The sequence below is a fragment of the Lissotriton helveticus genome, chromosome 7 (assembly GCF_964261635.1).
Source record: "Lissotriton helveticus chromosome 7, aLisHel1.1, whole genome shotgun sequence".
NCBI lineage: Eukaryota > Metazoa > Chordata > Amphibia > Caudata > Salamandridae > Lissotriton > Lissotriton helveticus.
Genome location: NC_136068.1, coordinates 1,493,832,057 through 1,493,857,429, shown reverse-complemented (window position 1 = coordinate 1,493,857,429; position 25,373 = coordinate 1,493,832,057). Strand labels below are relative to the sequence as shown.

Genomic DNA, 25,373 nt, shown 5'->3' with positions numbered 1-25,373 from the left:
CGTACAACTTGGGTACGGTTTAAAACTAACGGAATTAGGGTCAAGGAATGATTTTGTCAATAAACCATCCAATAAGGGTGGGTGTTGGACTTGGCCCTTAGGGCAGGTTCACCCCTAATCTTTTTGCATTTATTTGTGACCCAGTGTTAGTGATTTTTGGGTCTCTGCGCACTTTTTCCCTGTGTCCCAGAGTAAAGTGCGTGCGTGTAGTATGGCTGGCCTGCCCTCCCATAGGAATGCATGGGGAATGTGTGTGTCCATGTTAGTTCCTGATGCGTGGGGAGTGCAGGCTCGAGTTTGGTATGTGTGAACTCGTGAGAATGAATGCTGCGCGATGGTATGTGCGGCTTGTATGTGTCTAGAAGGGAAGTGCTACTTCTGGACATTGATGTATGTGTGCAGTAAGGGTGCTGGAGCGTGATTGGCTGGAGCTGGCGGGCATGCCAGGCTCCAGGAAGTCTGGATGGGTCTGCCCGGTGGTGAGTGTGAGATTAGCATGAGTGATGTGTGGGAGGAGTGCACCTGTGTCCTGAATGGGGCTTGGTTTTTCCCCACACAATGCTGGCTCCGCCCCCCTGTGGTGTGTCTAACGACCCTAGCCTCCCCAGTGAATGAAAGGGGTGGTTGGGCCATCAAGGGTACTCCAAAGCCAGCTGCAACTGGTTTTCCCCCCACCCTGCACCCTGAAACAAAGGATTTCACAGTATAAGAAGGGGCTGTGTCCCCATGAATGTTGTTCTACTTTTGGATCCTGCCAGAGGGGGCTGCTGCTGCTGCTGGGCCAGAGGACCGCCACTTGGACTGTCTCCCTGCCTGGAGACCCAGTGTGCTGGCTCTGGGCCCAGCCTTGCCCCCCTGCCTGCCTCCAGACCTTGCTGGAGCTTTTCTTTTGCCCCTAGCGCTGAAGAGCGCTTCCTTTGTGCTGCCTAGCGCTGGGAGCGCTTTATCTTTACTGCTAGCGCTTTGAGCGCTTTATTTGCATTTCCAGCGCAGGGAGCGCTTTTCCCTTTGCTCATAGTGTTTGGGAGCGCTTTTTGTGCAGCCGGTGCCCACCCGGCATTTGGCCACCTGAATTGCCGATTTTTGACCGATCGAGTGCCCACCTCGCTTTATATTTTAATTGGAAGCCGGTGCCCACCCGGCATTGCCCCGTGTTATTTTAATTATTAAAAGCCGGTGCCCACCCGGCATTGCCTGTGATCACCGCCGCAGCCCAGGGGCATCGAAACCGTTGCCGGGCCGCTGTCTAGTGCGACCCAGAAGTGCTGGGCCGACCGGCCAATCGCAGCGCGGCCCCCAGGAAGGACCGGAAGTCCCGCCCTCGGTGCCACAACGCGAGCAGGAGTCCTTGCCAGCCGGCCGGTGCCTAGCGAGGCTCCCCCGAGGAAGAGGAGCCCCGCCCGCGGCCCCAGCAGTGCCGCAGCCCTGCAGAAGTCCCGGTGAGTGCGGGGGCCGTTTCTCTTTGTTTTCCGAGCGGCCCCAGTTGGCAGAGGGCCGCTCCGACGTCCATCCTGAGTCCACGAAGGACTCCAGCAGCCCCGCATTTTTTGATTAGGAGCCCCGAGGCTCCTGGGGGCAATTTGTATATTTCGAGCCCCGTGAGGCTCCACGCCACAGTGAATTTACGAGCCTGCAAGGCTCGAGGGGGCAGTTCTTTGTTCGTTGAGCCCTGAAGAGAGGCTTGGGTGCCAGTTCATTGTTTTAGAGCGCAGAAGCTCTATAGTGCCAGCATATTTGTTTTATGAGCCTAGAGAGGCTCGAGGGGACACGAGTGTGGTCAGAGCCCCGAGGCTCCCACGTAGTACTTGCCCTCACCCTTGTTCTTGAGCCCACGAGGCTCCAACGTTGATCATCTGTATTTACAACTGTCCAGCACTTAGTGGACAGTTGCCACGTTTAGGCTTTGTGTTCTTGGCTGCCTGCGCAGCCTCCCTGACATTGAGACTCAGGGCATTTCAGCCCTTGCGAGGCCAGTTGGCCCGAGGGACATTTCTAGTGTTGTGCCATGGGCACCCTGCGCAATTTATGATTTACTGCTTATTTGATTCCTGCGCAAATGTTCTACCTGAACCTCTGAATGTGTTTTAATACCTCATGTGCCATGTTCTTTATTTTTTATCCCCTTTGCTAAAAGTGACCTGCTTAGAGGATTGTTTATGTCATTACCTTTGCTAAAAGTGACCTGCTTAGGTGATTCCTTATGCTTTTATTCCCCTTTGCTAAAAGTGACCTGCTTAGAGGATTGTTGATGTTTTATTGCCTTTGCTAAATGTGACTTGCTTAGGTGATTATTTTAGGTTTCCTTCCCTTTGCTAAATGTGACTTGCTTAGGTGATGGTTTTCCTTCCATAGGTCCTGATATTAAGGTCCTAGCTCCCTGCGTGATTTTCCTACAGTTTTAGGGTTGCGTAGGAGGTATTTACCCTTTACCAGGAAGTCCTGGTTGTGTGCTACATGTAACTATTTTGTGTGCTACATTCATTATATGTTTATGTGCTAAGTGTTATACCTACAAGTATTATTTCTAAAAAGTGCATACCCCTGACAGTGGTCCAGGTGGCCCTGTCCTGTACATAATCCCTTGTAAATCTTGCCCGTGCCTGTTGGCACATTGTAAAGTGTGTGTCTTATCTAATGTGTTTTCATTATTATAATACAAAGACTATTTTTGATATAACCTTGTGTGGAGTTTCCTTTGTGGTGGGCTTAGGGTGTTGTCGCTGGGGTGCGCGCGCAAACGCTTTACACATCGCCTCCGAGATTAGCCTTGCTGCTCGCGTCACGTTACCTAGAGGGTGAGCAGGGGTTATCTTGGTGTGTAACTCCCTTGCCCTGACCTTAGAAATGGCGATCCCTGACTGACTTTGGCGTGAGCGTTGGCCGGCCGGGGGTCCCGTTTCTAACAATGGTGGCAAGCGGTGTGGATTGGACTTGCGTTTGCGCTGTACCACAGTGGCGACAGGCCACACTACAAAACTCTGCAATTTTATATAACCACATTTGGGGGATTATTGTTTTTTAGGGAAGATCAGTATTGCTTCTCCTGAAAGGTGTCATTTTGTGATTTGTGTCCAGTACCTTGTTCCCCGCCCTACTCCCACATTGGTACCTGTGTCGCTTTATGGTCAGGTTGAGAAATCAGGGGTGGTAGAAACTGCCTTACCAGGGGGCGAGTGTGTGAATGAGTGGTGTGTTACACTGGACAGAGGAGTGCAAGTTCTCTGAGATAGGAATCTTGCTGAATTTTTGTAATTGTGTACTCCTGTTAAGCTCAGACCCCCAGGTTCCCTGTGTCAAACTCTTCTTGAGAACGTCCGCCAAAATGGAGCCTGTTTTTGATCTCTGTGGTCTTTTTAGGTACAGTAGGTCAGAGCTGGTCAGATTCTGTGAAGAGGGAGGCATGGAGGTGAGTGAGTCGGATACTCAGTCCCAGCTTAGGGACAGCCTGATCCAATGGCAAAAGGGTCAGTGGGATCTTGAGCACAGTGAGAGAGATAGGGCCCGGGCCGCACGCCATGAGGGTGGTGAGTCTGTGGGGAGCCCTGAAGAATGTGAAGTGGATGAGAGTGACAGTGAATGGGCACCAGCAGATAGTGAGGACCCCATAGATAGGGAGTCCCTTGCTGGGTCCAGTGTCAGTACAAGCGCTCCATCCCTTGTCCTGTCCCCAGAGGAGTGGTTGGATAGGAGGGAAGAGCGGGAGCATCAGCTAGCGATGGAACAGCTCAGGTTGGAGCACGCCAAGCTAGAGGCTGAAAAGGCCTTGTTCAGGGAGAAGGTAACCCGAGAGGGTAGGTTATCCCCTGAGTACAGTTTTAATTTTCTGGATTCCCCAGGGAGGGTTGAGTCCAGTGGTGGCAGCTATTTAAATTTCATTGTAGAAAGTCCTACTCCCAGTTCCCCGAGAATGGTACCTGTTTCCCCAGAAGAGGAGTTTAGGGTGAAATTCAGGAACCTTAGGAAACCACCTCACCAGGAGTGGGGGTATTTTGTGGATGACTGTTCTGATGCAATGTGGGATTGGCTGAGGGCTAACTCGGACAATGAGGTGGACGGAATAGTCAATATGGTTCTCAAAGAGCAGTTGCTCAGTGTTGTTTGTCCAGAGTTGCGCCAGCACCTGCTGGAGTTGAAATGTTTTTGTCCTTGGGACCTTGCAGAGGAAGCAGAGCGCTGGGACAGTGCGAGAGGTTCTTTAGAGTCACTAGTGAGTGATTCCAACAATAGTGGGTCAGGTGTCCTCCAGCCCAGCGTGGTGGAGGAGGGTGAGAGTAGCCCAGCTAGGTCCCAGTATAGTGAGGAGGGTGTAGGGGCTTACTGCCTGTCTCAGTGGAGCGGGAGTGAGTGTGAGACCAAGAGTCCCCAGGCGCCCGAAGCCCTGCCTCAGAGCCTGGATGGTTTCTTTAGGGAACACCAGGATGGGAACCTAGGCTTGCCTGTTAGTTCACTTGAGGGAGATCTCCTAGTGTGTAGAGGACCTGGAGCATCTGTAAGCGGAGCTTCTATGGTTCTAGAGTCTGGCAGTACCGCTCCGTTAGGGAGGGTACAGGAGTCCAGCGAAAGGAGTGATTGGGGGATAGTATGTGAGTCCCGAGAAGTCCTGGAGTGCCAGGCAATTGTTCCACCGAAGGTTTTAGACCAGAGGTTGGAAGGCCAGGTTCAGGATCCGCCTGACCTGAAGGGTGGGACTACTGTAATCAGTGTCCTGACCAGTTCTTTTTCCAGAGGTACCGCCCTGGTTGGGAGGGAGCAGGACTCTGGAAGGGGGTGCAGAGGGTGGGAGAGCCCACCTCTGACCCCGGTGCAACCTGAGGGGTTAAACCCTAGGTTGGAAGAATGTTGTTTAGAGGAAACCCCTCGCAGGAGGAGGAGGAACCCTAGAAGAAGAGGTAAGGGGAGGAGAGCCTTCCCTGAGACTCCTGGTCCGCCTGAGGTTGTAGACCGTAGGCTGGGGAACCAGTGGCAGTCTAGCCCGGTCTTGCAGACAGGAAGGGTGGAAAATGGCTATTATGTGCCAGGGGTTACTACCCCCCACTTTGTGAGTAGGCAGGATCCAGTGGCACCTGGGTGGCCTAGGGCCTGGTCCTGGCCGACGGCAGCTGGAGAGTACCAGTGGGGTACCCCAGTTAGTCCCTACAGTAGTTTTAGAAGGAACCCCAGGGGTTCACCGTGGCGTAAAACAGGAGGGTGTCCCTGCAGTTACGGGCCCGCGTCCGTGTTTTATCGCCCCAAGCAGGGAAGTCCATCACGGTGGTGATTGGCCTGCCCTGCATTTTGTCTGGAAGGGGGTTGTGTTGGACTTGGCCCTTAGGGCAGGTTCACCCCTAATCTTTTTGCATTTATTTGTGACCCAGTGTTAGTGATTTTTGGGTCTCTGCGCACTTTTTCCCTGTGTCCCAGAGTAAAGTGCGTGCGTGTAGTATGGCTGGCCTACCCTCCCATAGGAATGCATGGGGAATGTGTGTGTCCATGTTAGTTCCTGATGCGTGGGGAGTGCAGGCTCAAGTTTGGTATGTGTGAACTCGTGAGAATGAATGCTGCACGATGGTATGTGTGGCTTGTATGTGTCTAGAAGGGAAGTGCTACTTCTGGACATTGATGTATGTGTGCAGTAAGGGTGCTGGAGCGTGATTGGCTGGAGCTGGCTGGCATGCCAGGCTCCAGGAAGTCTGGATGGGTCTGCCCAGTGGTGAGCGTGTGATTAGCATGAGTGATGTGTGGGAGGAGTGCACCTGTGTCCTGAATGGGGCTGGGTTTTTCCCCACACAATGCTGGCTCCGCCCCCCTGTGGTGTGTCTAACGACCCTAGCCTCCCCAGTGAATGAAAGGGGTGGTTGGGCCATCAAGGGTACTCCCAAGCCAGCTGCAACTGGTTTCCCCCCCACCCTGCACCCTGAAACAAAGGATTTCACAGTATAAGAAGGGGCTGTGTCCCCATGAATTTTGTTCTACTTTTGGATCCTGCCAGAGGGGGCTGCTGCTGCTGCTGGGCCAGAGGACCGCCACTTGGACTGTCTCCCTGCCTGGAGACCCAGTGTGCTGGCTCTGGGCCCAGCCTTGCCCCCCTGCCTGCCTCCAGACCTTGCTGGAGCTTTTCTTTTGCCCCTCGCGCTGAAGAGCACTTCCTTTGTGCTGCCTAGCGCTGGGAGCGCTTTATCTTTACTGCTAGCGCTTTGAGCGCTTTATTTGCATTTCCAGCGCTGGGAGCGCTTTTCCCTTTGCTCATAGCGTTTGGGAGCGCTTTTTGTGCAGCCGGTGCCCACCCGGCATTTGGCCGCCTGAATTGCCGATTTTTGACCGAGCGAGTGCCCACCTCGCTTTATATTTTAATTGGAAGCCGGTGCCCACCCGGCATTGCCCCGTGTTATTTTAATTATTTAAAAGCCGGTGCCCACCCGGCATTGCCCGTGATCACCGCCGCAGCCCAGGGGCATCGAAACCGTTGCCGGGCCGCTGCCTAGTGCGACCCGGAAGTGCTGGGCCGACCGGCCAATCACAGCGCGGCCCCCAGGAAGTCCCGCCCTCGGCGCCACAACGCGAGCAGGAGTCCTTGCCAGCCGGCCGGTGCCTAGCGAGGCTCCCCTGAGGAAGAGGAGCCCCGCCCGCGGCCCCAGCAGTGCCGCAGCCCTGCAGAAGTCCCGGTGAGTGCGGGGGCCGTTTCTCTTTGTTTTCCGAGCGGCCCCAGTTGGCAGAGGGCCGCTCCGACGTCCATCCTGAGTCCACGAAGGACTCCAGCAGCCCCGCATTTTTTGATTAGGAGCCCCGAGGCTCCTGGGGGCAATTTGTATATTTCGAGCCCCGTGAGGCTCCACGCCACAGTGAATTTACGAGCCTGCAAGGCTCGAGGGGGCAGTTCTTTGTTCGTTGAGCCCTGAAGAGAGGCTTGGGTGCCAGTTCATTGTTTTAGAGCGCTGAAGCTCTATAGTGCCAGCATATTTGTTTTATGAGCCTAGAGAGGCTCGAGGGGACACAAGTGTGGTCAGAGCCCCGAGGCTCCCACGTAGTACTTGCCCTCACCCTTGTTCTTGAGCCCACGAGGCTCCAACGTTGATCATCTGTATTTACAACTGTCCAGCACTTAGTGGACAGTTGCCACGTTTAGGCTTTGTGTTCTTGGCTGCCTGCGCAGCCTCCCTGACATTGAGACTCAGGGCATTTCAGCCCTTGCGAGGCCAGTTGGCCCGAGGGACATTTCTAGTGTTGTGCCATGGGCACCCTGCGCAATTTATGATTTACTGCTTATTTGATTCCTGCGCAAATGTTCTACCTGCACCTCTGAATGTGTTTTAATACCTCATGTGCCATGTTCTTTATGTTTTATACCCTTTGCTAAAAGTGACCTGCTTAGAGGATTGTTTATGTTATTACCTTTGCTAAAAGTGACCTGCTTAGGTGATTCCTTATGCTTTTATTCCCCTTTGCTAAAAGTGACCTGCTTAGAGGATTGTTGATGTTTTATTGCCTTTGCTAAATGTGACTTGCTTAGGTGATTATTTTAGGTTTCCTTCCCTTTGCTAAATGTGACTTGCTTAGGTGATGGTTTTCCTTCCATAGGTCCTGATATTAAGGTCCTAGCTCCCTGCGTGATTTTCCTACAGTTTTAGGGTTGCGTAGGAGGTATTTACCCTTTACCAGGAAGTCCTGGTTGTGTGCTACATGTAACTATTTTGTGTGCTACATTCATTATATGTTTATGTGCTAAGTGTTATACCTATAAGTATTATTTCTAAAAAGTGCATACCCCTGACAGTGGTCCAGGTGGCCCTGTCCTGTACATAATCCCTTGTAAATCTTGCCCGTGCCTGTTGGCACATTGTAAAGTGTGTGTCTTATCTAATGTGTTTCATTATTATAATACAAAGGCTATTTTTGATATAACCTTGTGTGGAGTTTCCTTTGTGGTGGGCCTAGGGTGTTGTCGCTGGGGTGCGCGCGCAAACGCTTTACACATCGCCTCCGAGATTAGCCTTGCTGCTCGCGTCACGTTACCTAGAGGGTGAGCAGGGGTTATCTTGGTGTGTAACTCCCTTGCCCTGACGTTAGAAATGGCGATCCCTGACTGACTTTGGCGTGAGCGTTGGCCCGCCGGGGGTCCCGTTTCTAACAGTGGGTAAATCATACTTTGGAGTAAAACACTATACACAGAAGTGACACAACAACAACCATGTTTTACACAATTGTGGAGAAAGGTTACCACAAGGATTTGACCACAAATAGCATGCTATGTAGTTATCTTGGAGAGATGATGGGATTCTAGAACATGGGGAGTAGCAGTTGCTTAAAAAAGAACACTCAGCTATCGCCACTTTTCTTTCATTGCCAAAAGTACATAGGAACAGAGAGAAACCACTGAGCCGGCCGATAGTGTCTGCAATTGGCAGTCTCCTGGAAAGAACATCTGTCTACATTAACCATTGTCTGTTTCAATTTGGTAAGAATTGACCCCATACTTACAAGATAGTACAGATTTTCTGGGAATCCATGGAAATCAACATATATACTTGTTACACTAGAAATACAATCTGTATATACCAGTATCAGATATCAAGATGGCCTGAGAAAAGTTGAACAATTTGGAAAATCAAGACCCTGAACACAGTACGAACATAGCAGAATGCTCATTGAGATGACCAAATTCTGCTTAGACGAAAATGTCTTCCTGTTTAATGATGTGATGTATAAGCATATGCAGGGGACTGCCATGGGCACCTGCTTCGCCCCCAGCTATGCCAATCTAGTGATGAGCTGGTGGAAGGAGCATATGTCTATGGGCCCCCAAATGCTGGAATTTATGTAGAAGGTTATAATTTGGCTCTGTTATATAGATGATGTATTTTTTATTTGGCAAGTGACTGTTGAAGTGATGTATGAGATCTGATATCATCTGAATGAGCACAGTCTCAATCTGGGTTTTATCATGGTGTGTAGGAAAACAAATATTGATTTTCTAGATATAAACATAGGGGTGGAGAAGGATGCCTTAACAGCATTTCTTTTTATAAACGAGACAGCAGGGAATACAGTACTACATTCCCTTAGATGCCATCCACAGTCAATCTGGGTTTTATCATGGTGTGTAGGAAAACATATATTGATTTTCTAGATATACACTTAGAGGTGGAGAAGGATGCCTTAACAACATTTATTTTTATAGATGAGACAGCAGGGAATACAGTACTACATTCCCTTAGCTGCCATCCACAGTATGTAAAATGTACATCCCTTCGGGGAGTTAGTAAGGTTAAAAAGAAACTGCAGTACTGATAGAAAGTTCCCAGTTAGATCCTATTACAAGATTTAGGGCTAGACGTTATCCCAACAAGGTTCTAACGAAGGCAGTGGAAAGAATAAATATAACTAACAGAGAGAGGCTGTTTTATGGGACACTTTTGGAAGATGTGAAGAAAACCCCGGGTAGAGTTACAATCATCACAACCTTTAATATGGAGTCAAAGAGGGTAGCTAGAACCTTAGCCAGTAATTGGGAGATACTGAAAAACTAGGAAACCATAAGGAAGTACATAGGAGAATCTCCCCACATATAGCAGGAGCACGAACATAAGGGACATGCTGATCCAGAGCTATTTCCAAATGGGAATCCAGGAAATGTATTTGGGGAGAACACAAAGGGTTCTATCCCTGTAACAGCTACAAAGCATATACATATAGTCCAAACAGAAAGACATATGATGTTCTATTCCATAAGAAACCCTATGAAAGCAAAAACTACTTTACTTGTAGGGCAGATCATGTGGTATATTGCATGGAGTGTCCCTTTACTCTTCGAGTCAAGAAACGTATCCTCTAACACATAAGGTCCATTAACAACAGGGACCCCAAAAATTCAGTGACCTGACATTTCCAAATGGAACACAGGAGGGGGACTGGACACACCTTACCTACTTTGGCCTTGATAAAGTAAGAAAACACCAAAGGGTTTGTATGAAACTTCACAGAATGGAATAACTATATATAATTAACCTGGAGACCATTGAACCAGGGGGCCTCAATATGAGTGAGGAACTGGTGGTACATCTTGATTAATAGAAAGTAAGCAACTGTTTATTTGATCCGTTGACCATTTACACTTAATGTCACCAAGAAAGGAAGTATATTGAGGGGCAGAGGTGCCCCTTTTTTAAGGAATATGAGGATTTGTGTTACTTTTTTACACCATCACCTTAATTTTTCTTGGAACTGAAGTAAAGCTCACCGGGTTAACAGGAAGAATAATGTTCAAACTACTCGATATTTGCCTTATATGGATATATAGTATGTAGGAAGTAGGAGGCTTTCCCATAAGAAGAGTTGAAATATTTGATGACATCTGTAAAAATAGAATATTCTGCCCAAAAGTGTCCCATAAAACAGCCTCTCTCTGTTAGTTATATTTAGTCTTTCCACTGCCTTCATTAGAACCTTGTTGGGATAACTTCTAGCCCTAAATCTTGTAATAGGATCTAACTAGGAACTTTCTATCAGTACTGCAATTTCTTTTTAACCTTACTAACTCCCCGAAGGGATGTACATTTTACATACTGTGGATGGCAGCTACGGGAATGTAGTACTGTATTCCCTGCTGTCTCATTTATAAAAAATAAATGTTGTTAAGGCATCCTTCTCCACCTCTAAGTGTATATCTAGAAAATCAATATCTGTTTTCCTACACACCATGATAATAACTAGTGAAATCATTCTTAGTATACCTACTTAAAACACACCAAAACTGCATATTGGCACACATTTTAAACATACACCCGTTTTGTATTTCAGTGTTGTACATTGCACATTTAACCTGACTGCTCAAGTAAGTGTAGCCTTGTTTTGAAGTTGCCATTGCCAAAAAAGAACTGCAGATTTAGTGGGCAGCTTTTATAGTACCCCTAGTGTATCTACTTCTCAACAGGGGTGGCTCCTCCGCTAAGGCAGAGGAGCGTCACCCCATTTCTCTCAGAGCAGGGAGAAGAAAAAAGAAAATAATAATAACGTTGTTATTATCATTTTTGTTTTGTAGGTTCGGGGTTAGGGCGGGGCTGGTGGCACAGGGGGAAGACTGATTTGTGCACACTAAGTGCGCATGACTGCTTGGCCGGACATCTGGGGCCGTTCAAACAGTCATAAGCACTTACGTTGTTCCCGACCAGGCTGTAATGCACAGCCTGGTGGAGAACAATGCCAGGCTCCCTGTCCCCGTCTGAGTGCCAAAACACAGCACTCAGACCAATCACAGCGCTGCATTTCAGCATTGTGTTGGCTTAGGGGAGCCTATGTGCTTCCTCCTTGTGGGTGAAGCAGCGGAGGTGAGATGGCGAACGGCGGTTGTGAGGAGGGAAGAGTTTTTATTTTTATATTTTTTCCCCCTGCCCGCCAGTCCTGCCCTGCCGCCACAACCCACCCCGCCTGCCACCCCCACCCACCACCCGTTACCTGCCAGCCACTACTGCTTCTCAGGGGCTTCTCACATTCTTCTCAGTTTAAGAAATTGTTATTAAGTTTTAACAAAAACACAAACAGAGCCATACAATAATGTAGATGAATATGATAAGTTAAAACATGAGGCAATAGAGTTAATGAAAAATCCAGAATAACCAATGAGGGGAAGAAAGAAAAGTAAAGAAAAGAAGGAGAGGAGAGAGCGAGAAAGAAAAAAGGCGGAGGTGGGGAAGGGGGGAAAAGACAGAGAATGAAGATGGAAGGGGAGAAAAAGAAGCCACATGAAATTAGGGAATATGCAAATATAAAACAGGTCATGAACTCATGTGGGATGGGTAGAAGAGAGGTAAGTAACAAAGGGGAGCCATAGGAGATCGGATTTAATTTTTAAAGGGACAGAAGAAGAAGAAGCAACAGAAATCCTATGCTCGTCACATATGAAATTCCACCAAGTTATAACAGAAATTTTGGAGTTATCTTTCCAACAAGATAAAATCACTTTAAATGCAATAGCAATGAACAGATCAAGTAATCTAGCATTAGATGAGACCATATCTATATAATCTGATAAAGAACCTAAAAATACATTTGCTAACGTGAATGGAGTAGAACATTGAAACATACGCATGCATATATCCCAGATAGATTTCCAAAATGAGAAGACAGAGGGGCAGTCAAACAGTTGATGCTTAAGTGTACCTGTTTTGGAAGAACAAGACCAGCATACAGAGGGCGAAGAAGGTGGAAACTTGGAAATACTTACAGGTGTAAAAACAACTCTATGATAAATGAAAAAAAGGGATTGAGTAATGCGTGCAGCAATAGAAACTTTAAATAATTTGGACCATAAACGATCCCAAACATCAACGGGTATCGAGACATTCAAATCAGCTTCCTAAGCAGTCTCAACAAAGGACTTGGGGCGATCAGAAACATTGGAAACCAATAATTTATATACAAGGGAAGCTTTTGGTTGGTGTAGGGTGAACAAAGGGTAAAGTGGGGATAAGGGGGAGAAGGAGGGTAAAACATCGGGCGGTGAAAGGAATGTTAAGTGAGAGCGAATAGCATTAGTTATGATGGTATACTCCTGTAAACACAAAATGGGCAGTTGATAAATATTTTGCAACTCATGAAAAGGGAGAATAGAATTATTGGAAAAGAATTGATGCACAAAAGAAATCCCCTTTTCTTTCCAGTATTTGTAATAGAAAGACTTGCCCTTATATTTGAGAAACTTATTATACCACACAATGGATGATAAGAAGCATTGAAGGGGAGATAGGTCTTTGGAAAAAGTGTCATGCAACAGCGACTGAGAATATTTCAGTACCGGATGTTTGGACAAAAAGGAACAATTGGACATAAAGACAGCATGTTGAAACGAAAAGTCTTTCAACAGGGAACGTTCAAACACCACCCATCTGGGAACCGGTGAAGTAAAAAAATCATATGCTAAAGAGAAGGATTGTTTTATCATAAAGTCAGAGTGATATAATTTGAAGTTGGGAAAACGGACACCTCCTTCATTTTTAGGACGGATGAGTGTTTGCAAAGCAAAGCGGGGGTGCTTATCATTCCACAAAAATTTGGAACATATAGAATTCAAACGGGCAAAATATGAGTAAGGGATTTTTATGGGGAGCATTGATATAGTATAAAGAATATGCGGTGTAATCATCATTTTAATAGTATTCAGTCTACCCCACCAGGACAAAAATAAGGGAGACCAGCTTTGGAGAAGGGACTGGAGTTTTTTGACAAGGGTATCAAAGGTGAACTTAAGTGTGTCAGCGAGAGAAGTGGAAAACCAAATACCAAGGTATTCTATTTTGGAAGGGCACCAAGCAAAGTCTGTAGAGTCAAACATGTATTGGTAACAAATGGAATTTAGGGGTAGGACTTCTGTTTTGGATAGGTTGAGTTTGTAACCTGAAATGGAAGAATATAAACAAACTTCATCCATGAAATGTGGTAAAGACGAGACCGGGTTAGCCACATAGACTAGGATATCATCTGCATATGCAGGGATTTTCGTTTCAACAGATGCTAGTTTGAAACCATGGACATTGGGGTTATTTCCAATACGTTCCAAAAAGGGCTCGAGACATAAAATAAATAGTAATGGGGAAAGAGGACAACCCTGTCTTGTGCCCCTAGACAAAGAAAAAAATCAAGAAAACTGGTTGTTAACAAAAATACTAGCACGGGAGAGGAGTAAAGGAGCTTAACTAAGGAAATAAAAAAGGGACCAAAGCCAAACCATTGCAGGGACCGAAACATAAATTGCCAGTTGATCCGAACAAAGGCTTTTTCTGCATCCAGGGACAGGGCTGCAAGGGGAGATTTAAAGGATTTACTGTGTGAAATAATGTTGGCAAACATACGGGCATTATCAGAGGCCAACCTACCTTTTACAAAGCCAACCTGGTCAGTTTTAATCAAAAGGGGGATGAGAGCATCTAGACGGGAAGCAAGAATTTTAGCGAACATTTTACAGTCATAATTAATCAGGGAGATTGGGCGATAATTCTTACATTGGGAGTGATCCTTGTCAGGTTTGGGAATTATGATAATTAGGGCTTCCAAGAAAGAGCCTGAGGCTTTGGCAGAGGAAATGAATGAATTAAAAAGTTGAAGTAATTTGGGTGCAAATATGGAATGGAATGCAGAATAAAACTCAATAGGCAAGCCGTCAGGACCCGGAGCTTTAGATTTTTTGAGGGAAGAGATGGCCTGAAGGACTTCTTGAAGGGAAATATCTTTCTCTAATTGGGCAAATTCATCAGGAAGAGAAGGAGGAGAGGGGAGACCTTCAAAAAAAGACGTTAGGTTAGGATCCGATGGGTAAGTGTCATCTGTATAAAGGTTATGATAATAATTATGAAAAACTTCCGCAATGTCCTCATCCGAGGAAACTAATTTATTAGTTTGATCATTAAAAATAGGACCAACCGATTTACGTTCAGATTTGATTTTGAGATAGTTTGCCAACATTTTACCCGCTTTGTTTTGGCCCCCATGATATTTGGACTTAATTTTTAAGAGGGTGTTACAAGCCTCGACTGTAGCAATTTTATTTAACTCAGACTTGGCTTTAATTAAACTCTGAAGAGCATCCTTTGATTTGGAGGAAAAATACGAGTGTTCAAGACTTTTAATATTCTTGAGTTGGTTGTCATAGTTGAGTCTGTTAGTTTTCTTCTTTCTTGTAACGTACGAAATAGTAAATGCTCTAAAAGCAGCTTTGAAAGCATCCCAATTATTAGGAATAGAGGTGTCCGAGGGGTAATTAATGAAAAAAATTCACTAATAAAAGCCGTAGCTTCCTTAACATAAACAGCATCAGACAATAAAAATGCATTGAATTTCCATCGACTGAATTTGGAAGAGGTGAAGGTAAGTTTAATGGCTGCATGCACAGGGGCATGGTCAGACAGAAAAATGGATCCAATATCAGATTTTTAAGGGAGGGAAGGAGGGATTTACTAACCATAATATAATCTATTCTATAACGGGTATGATTGACATTCGAGAAAAAGGTATATTCAAGGGTGTCAGGATTACATATTTTCCATACATCATAAAGAAGACGCGAGGCAATGGCAGATTGGAAACATTTATGAGTCTTATCAGATTGAAATTTGTGAGATGAGAGCCTATCCGAAAATGGATCTAACCATTGATTAAAGTCACCGGCTATTACAATATTTGGGCAGTCCATAGTAGAGATAAGGATTTTAATATCGTTCCAAAATTTTGGATCTGGTCGAACTGGACCATAAATGTTTAGTAGAACTAAAGTCGTATTTTGGATCATAACCTTTGCCATTACCCAGCGTCCCTCGTCATCATTTTGAGAGGATAACATTTGGGCTGATAACCCCTTATGAAACAAAATTGCAACACCCCCTTTTTTGTTAACCGCAGGGGAGAAAACCAACTGACCCACCCAATGCCTTTTTAATTTAGAAGATTCAACATCCGTACAATGAGTCTCTTGGAGAAAAACAACTTGAGAATTAATTTTAGATAGATGAGACAGTACCTTCTGACGCTTGACAGGATGACCAAGACCTCGAACATTCCACGTCACAAAATTGCACATGATGGAAGGGAAGGATGGGACAGTACACGTGGGGTTAACACACTGCAGGAAAACATCTACAAAAGAGGACATAGAAAAGAGAAACATTACACTGTGAGATAATACCCAATACATGTAGAGTAAACATATTCAATAAGACCAAAGTCACTGTGATTGAGACCAGAAACCAAAGAAGCCACAATACGAAAAACAAAGACAGGCTAGGGAGAAAAAAGTGAGGGAGTGCCCAAGTCAGAGGAAAAATGTAGAAAAAGAGACAGCAAGAAAGAAAGGAAAGAAAAAAGAAAGAAGCAACAGGAAAGAAACAAGAAGACAGATCAAGGCAGAAAAGCCAGTTCTGAGAGAACAGAAATAGCCAATACATCGGCGGCTAGGAAACGCCAAAGAGGACAGGGGTCCCATTGAGCAACGGAAGAGCAATAACAGGCATAAATAGGAAGAAGTCAAGAAACCTCAAGGAAGAGGATGACACATAAAAAGAACCATGGCAGAGCCAGGGGAAACAGATAACCACAACAAATTCAAGCTTGCAAGAGAGAGATCAAACATTAGTTTCCATTGCAGATGAGGAAACAGACTGTAGATAAGCATGGAGCTTCTGGGGATCATCGAAGGATCGGGTACGACCATTATGTGTGATCTTGCAGAAACACGGATGCAGGATACCATACTGAATATTCAGCTGCCGCATTTGAGGACGAAGATTCAAAAATTATTTTCGTCGGGCATTGGTAGCATTGGAAAGGTCCTGTGAAATAAAGATATTATGTCCCGACCATACAAGACGACGCTTGAGTCTGACAGATTTGAGCACAGTCATTAGTTCAGTAAACTAAAGAAATAATATAATAATACCACGAGGTTTAGAGGCATTGGAGGTGAGGCGTCCTAGGTGGCGAGCTCGCTGGATATTTAGAGGATGAGACGTAGGTTGGAGGTCCAGAAGATCATGCAGGAATTTTCGAACAAACGACACCATGTCCGATCCCTCAACATTCTCCGGAACACCATATACGCTCAGGTTATTCCTTCGATTGCGATTTTCAAGGTCCTCTGTGTGGAGCTTGATCATTTGAATTTCTTTTTCCAATTGGGGAATTTTAGAAGAAGAGTCCTGCATATCACTGACACGCTGTTCTAGGTTCAGGACTTTACCCTCCATAACGACCCATCTCTCCTCAATTTGTTTAAGCTTCTCATTAGTAGCAGACATGAAAGGCTGTAGACCCCGTACCTCCTCTAGAATGGAATCCAAAACAGGATTAGGAGACGCATAGATAGGCGAGGGGCGGTCATTTTTAGGTATTTTTGGTTTTGTGCCTGTGTGGGTAGATTTGGTACTGCTTGCGTCATGAGACATTGCGCCGGTTCGATAGCGCAGCAAAAGTCGAAGAAATAGTATGACAACTGAAGAAAAATGGCGGGAAAGACTCCAATAATACAGGTAGGGATCCGCAGAAGCACAAAGTTGAAGGCCACAACCACAGGGAAGCAATAAAGAAATGGCAACTGCAGCTCACACCTACACTGAATGCCCAGACTCCACAGTAATGTTAAAAAATACCCTCACATGAAGGACAAATGCTCTCTATTTCAGCGAATTTGCAATGGATCATGTTAAAAGATGGGAAAAAAACAAGGTGGACAGCATTCAGAGATGTAAAAACACAGTCTTATTCGTAGGTGGCGCAGAAAATAAAAGCCTGACAAGTCCAGCACTCAAAATGGCCGCCAAAACCATAAAAGTTGATTTTTGAGGAGATAATTAATTAGAAACGCTGGCAGAAAAATAAATGTTGTGCCATACCTTGTAAGTGAAAATTGAGAGGCATTTAGCATATGGCTGTCGTGTGGAGGCAGACTGCCATGAAAGCAGGGTGCAGCCGAGGAGCAGGAGAATGGACGCGGGCTTGGCGGGTCAAAATGGCGGCCGCCCGCGTCCTGACGATGAAGGAAATTGCCGAATGAAGCTGTAGTCGGAAAACGGCAAGAGAGACGTCGAATCCGTCTTTATTCGTTTCAGGGCATATTCCGACGTGAATATCTCCGCAAGTCAGGTGTAGTGTAGTTCCTATCTTCCCAATAGGCTCTGCGCATTGGAATAGTACCTACAGCAGTAAAGGCCTAGGCCAGACGTTAACTAGGTCTACTACTGTCGATACTAGACTTAATTTTTGGGTTTGCCAGCTAAGCTCAGAGTTCGCTAGAAACTTTCTCGAATGTTCAGGAAAGAATTACCTCCCCTGATTAGACAAGAAGGGATTTAGTTTCTGACAACCATAGAACATGACAACTTTGCTCTCCCCTAATCAAGAGTCAATCTCCAGAGTCGTGTGAGCACAAGGCAATTATTTTACTCAGTCAGTACGTGCATTCTTAGTCTCATCAGAATGTAGAGAAAAGGAAGAGACGGGCGTGTTCAATAAAAAGGTGTTATTTATTGATCAGTCTCTTTTCTCATACATGAGAAATGGATCGATATTATTGCAATACTTATAGTTAAGTAAAGTGCATACATTAAAAGCAATAGTATAAAATAATACTGTAAAAACATTGATATGGTTTCTGAGCCATATGATGTTTAAAATGATTAAGATATATTTACATACACATATACATTTGACTAAACGTACTCAACTGGTGTTTCTAAATACGCCTACCCCGTGTACCTGACCTAAGTCTAATGCGTGGGCGGGAATAGAAAGTTACAGTTTAAGTTAAGTTTGTTTTTGCCAAGTGAATAACTAAAGGAATTCTCTGTGAGGGGTTATTCAGTTCTGTACCTGGAAGTTAGGATGAATGAGGAATGGTATCTCTTTCTCTGCTCTCGATATTCCAGGCTGCCTGCGAGGGCTGCCCAGAAGCGCCGGTGCTGGGTCTCTCGGCTTGAGATAGCAGCGCGTCTCTCTGCGCGTCAGGAAGGCGGGGCTGCTGCCAGCGGGGTCTGCTTCTGCTCTCGGCTTCGGCAAGGGTGGCTGCTCCGTCTTGTCACCACGCGTGTCTTTGCATAGGGCAAGGTCGGCAATATTTATACCTTAAAGGTGCCGAGATTGACGTAAGGATGGACATAGGTACGTCAATAAAGATGTCATACGACTTGCTCGTTAGCACATTCTTTTGCAAAAGTTCTCTGTGAAATCAAAACAATGGCCGCACGGATTATCCAGGTTGTCATAGGTTTGATTTGTTATGAGAACGTCGTATGCCTTATCAGGGGCTGGAGGAATGTCGCTTGTCTAATTAGATCTCAAGCGTTATGACCTAATCAGATAACACGTTCCTGTGCCGTAGTGTGACTGCGTCAGATAACGGTATCTGCATCATGGGGGTTTTCATGCCTCATGGGCTGACTGTTAGTTAACTTGATAGTTAGTTTAACCAGAATAGGGTCAGGAATAGGGGGACTGATTCAGAACCTATAGAAATACACGACACCCACTCCACGCTAACTATGGTCATATCTACTAATCTATGCATAGTATAACATAGTACAACATACTATAGAGTATAGTGTATACCTTACCACCCCAAAATACATAAATGCATTTTGAAATTTTCAAATATACTGAAAAATTGCAGTCATATATATCGTATGCACTTAAGCTATGAATTAAATGCAAAAGTAAACACGCATTTTTATGCATTATTGCTTATTGGTATACGAGAAATACACATGAAATGGCTCTCAATATGGCTATACAGAAAGGAAGTTCGAGACCATTTCATCACATAATAAAATATATTTGTGAACATACCAGCGGGCAGCTAAAGTCTATAAAGTCTATAAAGTATCTAAAAATAGAAATCTTAGTTCTCTAGGAATAGTTTCTTACTTTAAGCAGAAGATCAGTGTCCCAGGAAAAAAATATATATAGAAAAATATTTTAGGGGCTTGCTGAAAAAATCGCTGTCCGTGAACTGGATTGTAATTGTTCATGTGACTTTATTTTTAAAGTTGAAGGCCGAATTCAGGAAACGCCGTGTGCGAGTTTACTCAAAAGTCTCTATTTCCGTTCCGGAGAGAACATCATATCATTCAGGCTTTCGAAAAAACTGTCAACAGCTTCATGGGAAAGTTCCACTAAGTCGGAAATAGGGGTAACCATGCATTCGTGCGCATGATTGTCTCCATTGACATTCTGATTTGCATTGCTGACAGAAGGTCGTACCTGTTCGATGCTGCTTTCATCTTGAACTTCACTACTCTTCAATCGTAGTGGTGAAGATTCCAGGAATGCCGTCATCAGGATTGGCAGCCTTTGAGGGCAGCACAAAGCGTGAACCTTGGTAGGAACCAACAGTGTATCTGCATCCACCGGCGCATCCGATTGTAGCGTCAGACAGGTGTCTAACACGCATTCTTCTCCGCATAGCAGACACCTTAGTACAGGTAAAACACACCTTTGCCACATTGGTCGAAATGATAGAAACCAAGTCATGTTTAGGTCTCTAAGCCGGGAGAGTCCCAGGATTTTTGATATCCGGTCCCGGTATCCAATGGCTAGGATCGTATCTTCCATTGTCGCGAGAGTTTGATCTGTGACATGGGTTGCCATAACGAAAAATAAGGACTAGGAATAGGATTCCTGCAGTTAGTCCCAGGATCAAGGGAAGTCCGCCAAAAATCGAATGGACGAAATCTGGAAAAATACCCAGTATGGCTTTGAATGGTGTTAATGCCATCGAAAATACTGTCTTAAATACCTTTGAGACCCCAGTGGTATCAGAAATATTTAAGATTTCGCTCAGGATTTCCGCGAAATGTACGGGGGAATTGGTTGATAATAATGTATGTATCTCTGCAGTCGTCCTTGCGACTTGTAGATCATACGTTTCTTTAGATGACGTGAGCCTTGTAGGCGTCTGAAGAAGCACTGTTTTCATTCTGCTTAAAGTGTCTATTCGAATAGAAGTAACTTTCAAATTGGGCCATGCCCTTGCCTCCCTGTCTGGAAAGGAGCTGGGGAACAAAGAACGTCCACAGCACTTGACCTTGGCCGTCGTAGTGACTAGATAAGGAGTCCCGGGCATAAGACTACAACATCTGCGGTCTACAATAAGAATGTAACTCCCATTATAGAGTCTTTGAAAGAATGGTTCTATTTCAGTTGCAGGTGCGCCTTGCTGGTGACATGAAAGGTTGTATGAATTCCCTTCACAGGCTCCATGCAAACTAATTCCGTTACACAGAAGCGTGCCGCTTAGTGACATAGCACAATTGTTGCCACTAAGAAACACTTTCTGTCCTTTATTACTGACACATGCATGTGAATAGGGCAGGTTCCAAGTTGTTTTAAGGTACCCCTTTCCCAATTTCTCGTACATGCCAGCCTGTATATAATTTTGGCAGTATTGAAACCTGAAGGTTGAGATTGGAATATTTATTATTCCGTGGATTATCCATTCACTGACAGGTCGTTCTGACATTGTCATTGGTAATCTTTCTAGTTTTTCAATGCTCAAGATTGTATAATCAGCACCCTTTTGCGCCATACCGATTTGTCTATCAGTAAGGTTAAAGATTTGGAATAGTGACGTTGTGTTGATTAAACGCCAAGGCACATAGCCTGAACGCAGATTTTGTAACGTCCAGCCAAGCTGTACAATGGAACGCAATTGTGACTGACCATGTTGTAATAACAGTAAGTCTTGCGATAATATGTCGATTGCTGAAGACACAATGCTGTCCAATGAAAACATTCTGGAGGACAGAGTCATTAACCCATTGTCCACTACAGAAAGTGATTTTTCCAAATTAATACGATCAATTTCACGTATTCTCTCTGCTGTTTCAATTTGAGTAACCTTCCAGGCCTCATTGTATGCTGCATATACAGAGGCTGCTATGAAACGCTTTTGACGCTGTTTGCGTGGTACCATTATGAAATCACGCAAGTCAGCACCATCAGTAAGTAAAGTTAGGTGTTGCTTAATTTCAGGCAGTGTGGAAGTCTGTAGCCATTGAAGGCATAATTTGCCCACACTGTAGGTTGTTATTATCCCTGGGTGATGTCTTTGAGGATATCTAGGGTCTGGCCTGGTCATTTTGAAACCCTGTGTTTTATTCAGGAATCTATCTTGACAGTTATTTGTATCTGTGGGCCAGATCAACCATTGTTTCCAATCAGGATGTGTTCTGTTTTGGTTAAGTATATGGTTTATGTCTATTTCTTCATCTGTATCAGAGTTATTGCTAAACATTGTTGGCTTTGGAATAGACAGGTTATTTAAATCTTTGATTTTGGCTAAGCCAAGACAGGTGGTTTGTTGAACAGTGTCATTTAAAAATATCATTTGTTCTGGGATCATGCAGGCTCTAAACAAAGCTTCTAAACCCTGTACTTGCCATTCTTTTGTACCCCAAACACTTTTCAAATCAACATTTTTGTCCCAATAATCAAATCCAAAAGTATTCATTTTTTCAAAGAATGAATCTGAATATATCAATTTTGTGTTGGTTATCATGGTTTTCATCCCTGTCTTGTTTGACAATTTGTAATAAAATGTTTCAGCATTACTTGTGTTAAAACCTTGAAAGTATGAATATTTGTCATAAACGGTTCTCGAACTCCCTTTTGGAGGTGTTGCACAATGTTCCCATTGATTATAATTTAAAACATTTCTAGGTTGTGCAGATTTATGCAAGAAATGGTTACCATAATGGTTATAGCAATACATACTATCATAATTTGTAGAACCTTGCAAATAATCATGTTTTGTAAATTTAGCAGACATTACTAAGTCAGACATCATGTTGTTAATACTTTCAAAGTCCCAATCATCAGCAAATGAGTTTGGTTTTGCAAAGTCACTCAAGGAGATCTTGATTTGGTGTGGATATTTCAGGATCTCTACCGGACCATAAATTTCATAGTCAGTGTTGTCCCAGGCTACCCCACCAGGTATCGGATTGGCTGTGAAGTTGGCTGAAGAAAGTTCTGGAGAAAGTTCTCTTTTCTCGACGTGTGAAGATGTGTGTGGTTTGAGGATCAAGTTGATGTTCTGACTTGCTGTGTCCATTTTAGCATATTTTCCCTCAATGAAGCGTCCCAAAGTAAATACCATGATGAGCCAAAGTATGAGGATAAATGCACCAAAACCCACCCAAAATTCAATCCATGGAGAAACCAGATATGTTTCTTTCAGTTGTTTCAAAAGTTCCTTAGCTTTGTCTTTAAAGGATTTTGATGATGGCTGTGTCTTTTGTTCGCTGAAACCTTCAGAGGAATCATCGAAGTTGATGAAGTAACCAGATGCAGTTCTGTCAATTGTTCCAATTGGTTCAGGATTTTTGTTTCTTGCATTTTCACTTGGTACTTCAGTATAGATTGGTGTGTCTCTGCTAAATGTCTTTATTTGGGTTTTCAGAGGTCTGAGTTCTATTGCATTGTTGCATAGTCCTTGTTGTTCTTCTGTAGGCGTTTCGAATGTGATGAGCCTCTTTGATAGGACCTCTGTACTGGTAGCAAACCTTGGTGTTCTGCTACTTATTGGGAGTCCACTTGGCCTACCGTTTGTTATCGGCCACATGTTGTGGTTTTACCAGGTCGATGGATACAACTCGGTTCTCCTTTTTTCCAGCAAGTGGCGGTAGTACAACTGATCTTGTCCCGTTGACAGACAAGACAGGAACTGCTTTTCTGTAAGAAGGCCCAAATTCCTTCTTTACCGCGATCTTCTCCCTGACTAGATCCCCGACTTTTGGAATCCAGACAGGTCTTGCTGGGACAGGTGGTGATTCTTCAGTGGTTGTTGGCTGTTGTTTCAACTGTATGTTGCTCAGGTCTTTTCTTGTTTTGTTTAAGTCCTGCAAAATAGCCAAACGGTCTTTGACATCAAAGGTTTTTTCTATTACCACTGAAGTCTGACTATCAAGGTCAGAGATCAACATCCTAGTTCCGAATAATAATTCGTACGGACTGAATCCCCTCAGAGAATTTCTTGGCAAGTTATTTAGACTACGTTGGACACTTATTAGATGTTTGACCCACCCAGCTCCCGAACCTAATATCCTTTCTATTATAGATTGCTTTCTGCCTTGGTTTTTTCTTTACACCATCCCATACCCTCAGGAAGGAAGTGAGAAGATTCCCGCTGGGCTGTGCTCATTTGGCCATGTTTCCCCCCCAGGCTGGATTGCCTGAGTGAAAACAATGGTCGAACGTAGCATGCTCTTAGCGTATATGCCATTTAGACTCGCAAATCTTGTATAATAGTCCGGACGTCAGCCGAGTGCTGTGGGTCTACATTATAAGTGGAAACTAGCCTGTATATGTTAATCGCAAGCCATTCTTTTTGCTGGTAATATTATCTGCCTTGATACGACGAGGTATTAAACTGCTTCTCTCCCCACTGCGATCTCTGTTGCAGTTTGGGCAGTTTTTTACAAACATGGTGTAGTGCAGGCTCATGCCTGTCCACCAGTACCGTGATTGTAATTCTTCCAGAGAATCTTTTAATTTAAGGTGTCTGAGACCCTCGCCCATGTGTGCGTCTGCGATTAACAAGTTTCTCCTGTCCATGTTTGGAATCACTCTATCCCCCACTCCAGGGATTCGAGCAAAAGGAACGGAGTTTGCATCTATGATGTATGTGTAATTGAGTGGATAGTTGATCGGTAACGCTGAGCAGTCGCCTTTTGATGACGTTTTCACCGCCAGCAATGTTTCACCGTCAATGTATTTTAATGTACGCTTTTTTCGATCTACGGGAGCCGGTTTAGTGGCTGCCGCTGCGGCTGCTTCAGCCAATGAATTCCCTACAACGTGAACGCCATCACGTTGATGACTCAGTGAGTGAGTCACGTGAGTCTTTGGTAGTTCTTTTTTCAAAAGAGCTACTTGTTCCCAGAGCAGTCTCTGCTTTATTGGTGCATCTGTGTCATCTTTGTAACCGTTCTGAATCCATGTCTGCAAATCGCTGTTATATGATTTGACGCAGTAATATGAATCTGACACTATAAGTGTCGGGAATTCGCGATCCGCATTATCTAGCGCCATTTTCAATGCGATTATTTCAGTTTGTTTTTCTGAATTAGTTTCTACTGAGTGTGATTTTGTTAATAGAGGTTTTAATTTACCTCCGCGCCACACTTCTTTTGTAATCTCACATGTGGGGTTGTATGCTTGTTCTCCCCAAACGGATGGTTGAGCATGTCCGTCTGTATAGATTACACAGGCGTAATGTCGTAGAGGCAGAATGTCGATTGGCAGAGGATACGTCTTTTCATATTTTAGATTTTTTAATTCTTCTAGTTCTGGGTCAAAGTAGTAGTATACTTTGTCCGTTGTGATTGAATTCACCCATTGTATCCATTCCGGATTCAATGTTGTTGTTGGTAAATTACACGGTGTTGTTAGTGCCTCAAAGGCTGATTCTGCTGTTCTGACTGTGATATGTCTACCGTCAGCTATGTCTTTTTCTCTAGCTATTGCGGTTTGAACTGCACGAATGATTTTTTCTGTATTACTGAATTTCTGTTCAGCTTCTGTGTACATGTGTGATTTGAATGCAATTGGTACCTTATCTCCCTCATTAGAGGTTAGGTATGTGAATCCGCATCTCCCTGGGATGACTCGGATCACAAGGTTGCGTGTATTATCACGTGTTTCTAATTTTGTTTTAATTAGCATGTCTGTTTGTAAGGATCTCAAAATTTCTGTGTGTGTTTGAGTCCAACTGGATCTTTTAAAGTCTGGCTTAATTAGATCATAAAGGGGTTTGACCCTTTCTGCGTAACTTGCAATGTATGTTCTTCCGAAATTTAGGAAGCCTAGAATTGACTGTAAGTTTTTTAGTGTTTTAGGAGCTTGGATAACGGCACATTTCTCTA

At 44.5% G+C, this 25,373-nt stretch overlaps 1 protein-coding gene across 11 annotated transcripts in view; it reads right to left on the bottom strand.

The window, feature by feature from the left end:
* The window catches only part of LOC144767498 (uncharacterized), a 1,510,898-nt gene that overhangs the window by 85,323 nt on the left and 1,400,202 nt on the right, over positions 1–25,373 (bottom strand). For 10 of the 11 annotated variants that reach the window (XM_078650905.1, XM_078650908.1, XM_078650907.1 and 7 more), the window contains one exon: positions 15,482–15,597. The exons of the other annotated variant lie outside the window; for it this stretch is intronic. The gene's annotated coding sequence lies outside the window, so the exon portion shown is untranslated. Of the gene's footprint in view, positions 1–15,481; positions 15,598–25,373 lie in introns of those variants that run through there. 11 annotated transcript variants of the gene reach the window in all.